A 10,411-nucleotide genomic window follows, 5' to 3' on the forward strand; every position below is an offset into this window, starting at 1 on the left:
TTGAGATTAGGTTGTTTGTTTGAGTTCTTTCTTGTTTCTTGATGTGAGCCTCTATTGCTATATATTTTCCTCTTATTACTGCTTTTGCTGCGTCCCATACATTTAGGAAATTGGTGTCCTCCTTGTCATTCAATTCAAAGAATTTTTTAATTCTTTTTTGATCTCCTCATTAGTCCAGTGGTCTTCCAGTAGTGTGGTTTTTAATCTCCATGAGGTAGGAAATTTCCTTGCCTTCTTTTTATGGTTTATTTCTAGTTTGATGCCTTCATGGTCAGAAAAGATGGTTGATATGATTTCAATCTTGGTGTATCTGTTGATGTTTGTCTTGTGCCCCAGTATGTGATCGATCCTGGAGAAAGATCCGTGTGCGCTTGAGAAAAATGTGTACTCCGTTTTTTTTGGGTTTAGTGTTCTATGGATGTCTGTTAAGCCCAAATGCTATAGGTCCTTATTTAGAGCTTTAGTTTCTTTCCTTATTTTTTGTCTTGTTGATCTATCCATTGTTGATAGTGGTGTGTTGAAGTCTCCCACTACGTATGTGTTTTCTCTGATGTCTGTTTTCAGAGATGACAACAGTTGTCTGATATATTTTGGTGCTCCTTCGTTTGGTGAGTATATGTTAATGAGTGTTATTTCTTCTTGAAGTATTGTCTCCTTGATCATAATGTAGTGACCGTTGGGGTCTCTTTTTATCTTTTTTGAGTTTGAAATCTGTTTTATCTGATATGAGTATAGCTGTTCCTGCTTTCTTTTTTGGTCCATTTGCTTGTAGGATTGTCTTCCATCCTTTAACTTTGAGTCTATTTTTATCTTTTGTACCTAAATGTGTTTCCTGGAGACAGCAAAAGGTTGGATTTTGTTTCTTAATCCAGCCCGCGACTCTGTGTCTTTTTATTGAAGAGTTTAGTCCATTTATATTTAGAATTATTATTGATATGTTAGTATCTGTATTTGCCATTGTGTTTGTCTTTCCTTTGATTTTATTTATTTATTCTTTTAATAACTTTTTTTTTGGCCTTCTTTTGTTGTTATTTGTCCCTCTGAGGTTCTGGCTTTAGGACTCCTTGTAGTATTTTTTGGAGTGGGGGTTTAGTTGTAATGAAATTCCAGAGTTTCTGTTTGTCTGGGAAGGTCCTTATTCTTTCTTCATAGTGGAAACAGATCTTAGCGGGATACAGTTTTCTTGGTTGGCATCTGTTTTCTTGGAGTCTGTTGACTATGTCCCTCTACTCTCTCCTTGCCCGTAGTGTTTCTTCGGAGAAGTCTGATGTCAGCCTGATTGGTTTTTCTTTGAATGTTATCTGTTTCTTCCCTCTTGTCAGCTTTATTATTTTTTCCTTGTCCTGGATTCTTGAGAGCTTTACTGTTATGTGTCTTCCTGTATTTTTCCTTTCGTTGTGGAAGCTTGGTGTTGTTCTTGCTTCTTGTATATCAATTTTCAGCTCCTTCTTCACGTTTGGGACGTTCTCTTCAATTATCTCCTGGAATATTTTCTCTGTTCCTACATCTCTCTCCTCTCCTTCTGGAATTCCTATAACTCTTATATTTCCTTTCCTCATGGAGTCAGATAGTTCCCAAAGTCTTTCTTCGGTCTTTTTCCTTCGTATTTCTCTTTCCTTTTCTGTTTTAGTTCTTTTTATTTCTGTGTCTTCAAGAGTATTTATTAGTTCTTCCATTTTATCTATTCTGCTTTCATTGCTTTTCCCAGAGTTCTTTAGTGCCTCCATTAATTCTTTGATCTCCTGTATTTCTTTTGCTTCTCTCTTTAGGGACTCAATTTCATTCTTCTGATCATTGTTTTCCTTTATGAGTTCTGTCATTTTTTTAATCATGGCCATTTTAAATTCTCTTTCCGGAAGGCTCAGAAGTTTTTCCAAGTTACTGTTGTTGCAATCTGGGAGTTGGTTTTCTTTTTGTGGTGTGCTTTTTTCCTGAGGAGTTGCTAGGTTGCATGTGGTTCTTCTACTCCCTACTGTCAGTTTTCTAATTTGCCGTATGCATTGGAACACTGTGTTGCTGGGACTGGCCGGCATCTTGGGTGAACTTCTCCTCTCCCTTCTGGCTCCTCTGGGAGCCATCTGTCGGTTTCAAGCAGTCTTTACTTAAGAAATGTCCCTGTTCTAAAATGCCGATGCAGGACATACTCCCATGCAATCCTGGTCTGCCCCGGCGGTGGGTTCCCGCTCCCCCTCTGGGCTTGGACTGCAGGCCAGAAGGGGCCTGGCATGGGCAAACTTCCCCGCTCCCCTCTGGCTCCTGAGGGAGCCTTCTGTTGGTTTCAGGCAGTCTTTACTGAAGAAATGTCCCTGTTCTAAAATGGCGATTCGGGATGCACTCCCTTCATGCCCGGTCTGCCCCGGTGGTGGGTCCCCGCTCCCCCTCTGGGCTTGGACTGCAGGCCAGAAGGGGCCTGGCGTGGGCTAACTTCCCAGCTGGCCACCGGCTCCTCCAGGAGCCTTCTATTGGTCTCAAGCAGTCTTTTCGGAAGAAAGGTCCCTGTTCTATGGGTTGTTGGTGATTTTTTTTCTGGTCGCTAGGTGGCATCAGAGTCTCTCCTAATGTCCTTGGGGAGCTGTTTTTTTCACCCCATGGGACGGGGAACAGAGTGGGAATGTTGGGGAAAACCTCAATGGCTTTGGGGTGCTATGTCTGCCTTGTGCCCCACCGTCATGGGGATCCCATGTCCCGAATATCGTGCCCTGGGTCTCAGTTCCAAAGCCCTCAGGTCCAGGACGCGGGCTGAAGCCCAGTTCAGTGTCCGCAGAAATGGCGCCTTTTGCACCCTGCTCCCGTGTCCAGGCGCCTGGTTTCTGATTACTCAGTGAGGGACATTCACCTCAGTGAGGGCCCCCGTGCATCTCCCAGCAAGCCTAGGTTGCAGGTGTGGGGACCTGGGCAGCCGCTATCCGCGTATGCTTTTCCAGCTTTCCAGCTCGCAGCTTTTCTGCGCAAGCTTACCAGCTGGCCTGGGGCTGTGTGCAGGTCTCCAGGGTCTTTGTTTTTCTCTAATGGCTCCTGGAGTTGTTCGCTCTCCACCATGGCGAATCCTGCAGGGTTCTCCACAGCTCCAGTTCACGGGGTGTGATGGTTGAAATAGTTCCTTTCCACTCACAGTCCCGCTTGATGCGTCATTTGTTCTTGTTGGTCATTTTAGTTTGTTTTTTCCTCCTTTCTGTTGGTCGGAGAGTGCCGACTTTGTGGGTGGGGGAGGGGAGCAGGGTTCTGCGCTTTCCTCCCTTCTAGGCCTCTTTTATGGCAACTTTCTTTTTCGGGTAGTTTGCTAGAGTCGTCCGTTTATCTTCCGTGTCCCAGTTCTCATTGGGATCTGCCGCTTTTCCTCCCTTTTAACTTTTTTTTTAATGGGAGCTCTTACTCTCAGTGTTTCCTCGCGGCCATGTTGCTCCGCCCTCCTCCTAGTTACTTTATTTTTATTTCTTTGCTTTTTTGCTTATTTTCCTTGACTTTTATTTGCTTATATTTTTTTCTACTTTTTCTTTTTCCTTTTATTTGTTTTTTATTTTCATTTATTGTTTTGTTATTTGCTTATTTTTGATTTTTCTTTATTCTTTTATTTTTTTACTTCAGTTTTTAGTTTTTTTATTTTTATTTTTCGAGTGGTCTTCCCCATTTTCCCTTCTGTTCTTGTTTCGTTGTTTGTTCTTTCTTCCCCTTTGTCGTTTCTCTGGGTTTTTATTTTGGTTGGTTTGTTTACTGCGCCAAACCTTTCATCTTGGTGCCCGAAACCCAGAAGGCTGTGTCCCCTGGCTCTGGGGCCGCCTCCCCGTCCCTGGGACCTCTCCTCTCCATGGCAGACGCCTCACATCCACCACCGGCCTTGATCCTTGGGGTGAGTCACTGCCTGACCCTCCTTCCTAGGAGGCCGTCACCCCTGGTTAGCCGGCTCCTCTCCTCACCCCCATCCTGGTCGACTGTTCCATAAACCGCGGGCCTATGCCAGTCGACCCCCATTGCTCCTGGTTCTGATTTGGGGACGCCCATCCAGTCCAGGTGTCCCAGTCCAGGGGACACCCGAGCGGTGGGGACGTCCCCCTTGCTCTCCTGCCTCCATTCCAAAGGCCAGGACTGGGTCCTGGGATGCAGCAATTCGGGGCCTGTGCCCCCATAGGTCAGATCAGGTCGTGGGACACTGCGTTCCTGAGTCTGTACCCCTATTCATTGGGGAGAGGAGCTGACTTAGCCATGGGGTTCACACATTCCAAGCCAAGCCCGGCCACCCCTCTGGGATGTCTTCTCTCAAACCTCGATCCGCTGGGACTCGGGCCAGATCTGCGCCTCAGAGTCTCGTCTTCTCCTGCAAAACTGCCCGACCTCAGTGCCCATTGGGGAATGGCTCTCACTGGCCGGGACATGGCGCTTTCCATTTCAAGGTTCCTTACAGACCTGAACAGTTTCTGTCACCACAATGGAACATGGTCAGATCCCTCATGTCCCGGCTTGCTTTCTCGTGCGCTCCAGTCCCTCCCTCCTGCAAACCGGTTGTACTTCCCAAATCTCCAGACTCCTCTCTCTCTTCGCCCTCTCTGGACCCCTCTTCTGCGTTCTCTGATCCTCTAGATGTTCAGTCTTCACCTCCATCAGCTAACGAGTCCTGCCCCCACTTCCACCTCCCAGCCAGCACACCTGCTCTCACAATCGTCCTCTTTGTCCCCTTAGGGAGGTTTTGGGGACTGAAGGAGCAGGTGGAGTCCACGATCCTTTCCCTCTGTCTGATCTCTCCCAGATTGAAAAGCGTCTCGGCTCTTTCACTAACGACCCCACTACCTACACTGAAGAATTTCGTTATCTTACCCAAGGTTACACCTAAGGTTACACCTATAACCTTCGGTGTCATGACTCCACGTTATCCTCTCTTCCACCCTGGCCTCTAATCAAAGAGAACGTGTTTTTCAGTGTGCTCGAGGCCACGCAGATCAGGCCACTTCACTGACACAACCATGCCCCAGGCCCTGAAGCAGGTCCCCGCCAGGAGCCTGGCTGGGAATCCCAGACTGACACTGACCCGGGTCGCGGGGGCAGGGCTCCCTGAGACGCTTCATCCCCTGCCTCTTAGCCAGGCTCCAAGCAGCAGCCCGTCTCCAAGGCAGTTAATTTTGACAAGCTGCGAGAGATCACCCAGTTCCACCCCGTACGGAGGAGGACGGTGACTACAAACAGCGATGAAGAGCATGTGGCTGCTAGATCCGTTCATAAACCTACCCGGGATGGGTTGGTTGCTTTACAACTGGCGTAGAGGGCAGGACAGTTCAAAGCAGGACGGCTCTACGCAGATGAAACCCTTTGGAACCTGGGGAGGGATTGCCAGGTGGCCGGCCACGAGCAGATGGTACTCAGTGGCCAACCTCCTCGCCCTGTGGGCACCTCCCCAGGAATGGCCAGAGGTAGATGGATCGGCGGGGCAGTTGGAACAGGCCCTGTATGAAATAGAAGAAACCCTGAATGCATGCAGTGCCCGCGAGGTGGCAGGAGCCGTGGGATGGGTGTTTCTCACAGCTCTGCTTGAGTCCAGGCAGAAAGAGCAATCTAGAGTCCAGCGAGTATGGGATGAGATGCGGGAAAAGATGCGGAAACTGCAACAATGTTTGAGGATTCTGGAGGAAGAAGTTTGGAGAATCCAACCCACCATTCTGGAGATGCCAGACTCCAGCTCAGAAAGGAAGGAGAGGGAGGCTGGCCCTTTGCCCGAATTGCAGCCGGTGGTGGGAAACCAACCTGCAACTCCAGAGACACCAGACCCCTCCTCAGGACAGGAGGAGAGGGAGGCTGGCCCTTTGCCTGAGTCCCAACCGGCGATGGCAAACCAACCTGCCACCCCAGAGAAGCCGGACTCCTCTGGAGAGGAGGAGGAGGCTGGTCCCAAGCTCTGGGCCCGCCCAGTGGTGACTCAGAAAATTAAGTGGCAGTGACCTATGGCCCCAGGGGGTCAGGCTGCTGGACCACCACAAATGAATTTACTACCTATCGACCTTACCCCCAGGCGGAACTGGTGACTTGGGCAAACAGTTTCTACCAGAAACCAGGGGAACCCTTGGCAGCCTGGCTGCTACGTTTGTGGGGCCTGGGGGTGGATGGGATTATTTGCATAGCACAAGAGATGGAGAACTGGCCTCCGTGACTTTACAGCCATCCTTGCGACAGAGGCTGCAGAACAGCTGGCGGTACGGCCTCGGCGACCACACCCTCTTGCAATGGACAATGGCTGCCATACGGACAGTCTGGGCTGATGTGGGAGACGTGCTGGACACAGTAAGTGGATGGCAGACGTACGCCGAGCTGGTACAGGTCCTTCGGGAATTGGGGATGCGGCAGGCCATGTTTAATGTGAATACCCATGGTCCTGATGACTAGCGTTCCACAGCAGGGATGAGAGACTTGGTATTAAAGAATGCCCCCTCATCCACATTTGGATCCCTCATGGCAGTTCTAGCACCCCATGTGGGACATCAGATACATGACGTCACAACAATGATAGCCAGCTTGGGCGAAGTAGAGAGCTGGTGCTCTCAAACTCAGAAGGGAAAACGGGTAGTTGTTGAAAAGTCAAAAGGAATGCCAAGGAGGGAAAGGAAGCCTCTTGGCATCACAGAACCTATTAAAGTCACCCGTAACCAAATGTGGACAGATTTAGTGAGAGCAGGTGTAGATAGCACTAAAATACACGCACAGCCCAATTCATATTTGCTGGAATTATGGCAGCAGCTGCAAGAAGACCAGAGGTTCACACCCATGAGAAGGACTGCTGGTCAGGGGAAGCCTGGAAGCTCCAGGCCTCAGGCATGCGCCCTGTGCCTGGAAGACCACTTGCTGCCAACTCCATCCTCAGGTGATGGCCTGATTGCTTTCAAACAGGGTAACGGCCAAGGCATCCGTCCACAGGGGATGGGTGGGGACCAGAGGCCACATGTGGAGCTTGCCATCCACTGGTCCCCGACTAACGTGCAAAGGGTTTTACTCTGGTAGACACAGGAGCAGAATGTACTCTGCTCTATGGAAATCCAGGAAGATATCACGGGTCTACTTGTTGTATTGATGGCTATGGAGGCCAGAGTGTCAAGGTGACAGCAGTGAGACTATCTCTGGGGATTGGGCGATTACCCAAAGAGTATGAAGTATATGTATTGCCCATCCCGGAGTACATCCTGGGGGTGGATGTACTATGTGGCTTATGGCTAGAGACCACAGCTGGAGAGTTTCACCTTAGAGTGCGTGTGGTAAAGGCAGTGGTGAGAGGACATGATAAACATCTGCCCATACAACTGCCAGTCCCTAGGGAGTGACTCATACCAAACAATATCGGTTGCCCGGAGGCTACAAGGAAATTACGGGCACAATATCAGAGCTGGAGAAAGCGGGCATTGTGCGTACTGCCCACAGCCCCGACAATTCACCGGTGTGGCCAGTGAAGAAGCCGATGGCTCTTGGCGCATGACGGTAGATTATTATGAGTTAAATAAGCTAGTTCCCGCCTTGCATGCTGCAGTGCCTTCGGCAGCAGATTTGGTGGATCATCTGCTGGTACCTCGCCTGACTAACTTGTGTTCTGTTGTCTTTTGTTGTTATAGTGTGATGTGTATTATTCACTTTTGTGGGCCATGGCTGCATTGTTTATGTTAGCTAAGAAACAAAATTGTCTATATGTAGATGGTCTGGCAGAAAACCCTGAGGCGGTGGATTGTAGGGTAAGGTGAAAGTATCAGGCTATTCTGCCCTCCCGCCATTAGGAGAAATGACAGAACCCTGCCTGCTGGGGACCAGCCTCGGCAAAATGTAGTGTCAGGGATTCCTGAAAGGATGAGACGGCGTCGGCAAAAACTTAAGGGCTAAGGGGAAGGGGATGAGGTAGTGAGGAGACACTGACATTGGATGAGGTGCAAGTATCTTCTACTGAGGGACTCAGCAGGTTCTTTATACATTTTTAGCAAGCCGTGAGATTACGTCATCATGTGCATAGAAACAAAGCAGAAACAATCAATGCATCCCTTTTCCCATAGACTATTGGCTACTAAGTGCTCTGAGCAAGAAGTCAACCTTCAAGGTTAATAAAAAAACTAAGCCTTACACTAAAACTCATTGTTTCAGCTAGTTACCTAAGACAGTAGATAGCTGCCAGTATATCCCTATGAGCTAAAGCCTGAGCATGAAAGACTTCTTATTCGCATGGCCTTCAGCCGGAGACTGGCTGCTACTCAGCTATCAGAACTTTTTCTACCTAGAAACTCCTAACTCAAATAGCTTCATTTAAAAACTTTCCCAAGAAACTTCTAAAAAAAAAAAAAAGGCAAAAAAAGGACTTACTATAATTGTTGTGCTGGATTGCTTGTCAGGCATGTACAATAAATTGTCTCCCATTGTCAAGTGGGCCAAATTGTTTAATACTAATTTCTTTTTTTTTTTAAAGACCCATATCTTTTTTTTTTTTTTAAGATATATTTATTTATTTATACAAGCACTGGGTACAGTCAGAAGCGCGGGAGGGTGAGAGAATTCACCAGAGCCAGAGCGGGGAGCAGAGCAGGCAGAAGGACCGAAGTACACTGCTGAGGGGAGCAGCGGGCGGCAGGAGAGGTCTGCGCGCCATGTGGGACCCTCCTCCGGTGGCCGGGGAGCAGCCGGGAAGCAGCCGGGATTGAATTGGCGCTGAAGAGGGTGCGGGCAGCTTCGCAACCCAGCGCTCAACCGCTGCACCACCGGAGAGGCCCGACAGGGTAAACTCTTGGCCATCATTGTTCTTCTAAGACGGTTACGTATTTATAACCTCAAAACATGTCAAAACTGCAGTGCCTCAGTTTACTTTAAAAAAACAATAGAGCATCTGATCCTGCTTGGGTCTCATGCCTTGCGATAAGGCCCTGGTGCCTAAGGGTCATGACCTCTACAGCTGGGTTAATGGTCATGCTATTTCCCTCTATCCCTCAAATCTTAAGGCCATTTATTGATGACTCAGCTCACCATACAGACCATCACCTCTTCTCTAGCTACAATTGTGGACAATATTTTACATTGCAGAGTAGAATTGGAGGCTCATTCAAAAAACCTTCCCCCTTTGAAGGGAAGATGAGAGAAAAAGCACAGAAGCTGGCAGGAAGCACAGAAGCCTGTTGTAAAAAATAAGAAATTATTTAAGTTTTTTTTTTTTTTAATACAATAGCTGGGGTACAGGCCAGAGGTGAGGGAGGGTGAGAGGATTCACCAGAGACAGAGTGGGATCAGAACAGGCAGACTGACTGAAATACACTGCTGAGGGGAGAAGCGGGAGAGACAGGAGAGGTCTGCCGTGCCATGGGGGAATCTAGCTGACTGACAGGGAATCAAATTCACACTGCAGAAGGTGCAGACAGCTTCACGGTGCTGTGCTCAACATGCTGCACCACTGGGGAGGCCCCCCAAATTAGGAAATTATTCAGTGGAGAGTTCAGAAAGACTGAGCAGATTGTTGCCCAGTGATTAAATATTTTTAATGAGGGAATATAATCTACACCCAGCCAGGAGACATAGCAATGGTAGCATTTGAAATTCCGTATTGAGGGCACTGCTGAGGGATGGTCATGCTGAGAGACCAAGAGAAACCAACCTTATGTGTAAATACCAGGGGTGACCTAAGAGGTGGTTGTGTCTTTCCAGCCAGTGAATCTGTAACTTGTATAGTCCCATCAATTCTTTTTAAAAAGGTGAAGAGAAAATAAATGATTGAGGGGACCAAGTTGCCTTAACCCACCACATTCATTAAGGAAAACTCATTGTGCTAATAGCACCAAGGCTCAGCGCCTTAAAAAGGAACACAAATACAGTGACAGATGGTGCCTGGTGTTAGGAGAGAGTTCTGTCTTCCCTGCTGGCCCAGGATGAACACTGTAGGGACCTCCCCAGTGGCTCAGCGGTTGAGCGCTGGGTTGTGAAGCTGCCCGCAGTCTCTGCAGCACTGGTTCCATCCCTGACTGCCAGGTGAGGGTCCCACATGGCGTGCAGACCTCTCCTGCTGCCCACTGCTCCCCTCAGCAGTATACTTTGTCAGTCTGCCTGTTCTGCTCCCCACTCTGTCTCTGGTGAATTCTCTCACCCTCAAGCACTTCTGACTGTAACCAGTGCTTGTATAAATAAATAAAATAAATCTTAAAAAAAAAAAGAACACTTGTAGTACTTTGTTCAAGGGGAACCCTCAATGTGACAGCAGGTCTGATCGCATCTAGTAGTGACTATGCAAATGACCTTTTCATATTTCATATGTACCCCTATTCTCCGGAGACCTTACCAAATGTCACATTTTACTGATGAATAAATAAACTGGAATAAAAAAATTGATACTATCATGATTTATCAGATGTGCGATTATTTAGTTTAACATGTTGATGTTTATTTTTAAAAACCATTATGTAATTAATGTAAAATTATGTGA

The sequence above is a fragment of the Talpa occidentalis genome, unplaced genomic scaffold (assembly GCF_014898055.3).
Source record: "Talpa occidentalis isolate TD23 unplaced genomic scaffold, MPIMG_talOcc4v2.1 talOcc4.2, whole genome shotgun sequence".
NCBI lineage: Eukaryota > Metazoa > Chordata > Mammalia > Eulipotyphla > Talpidae > Talpa > Talpa occidentalis.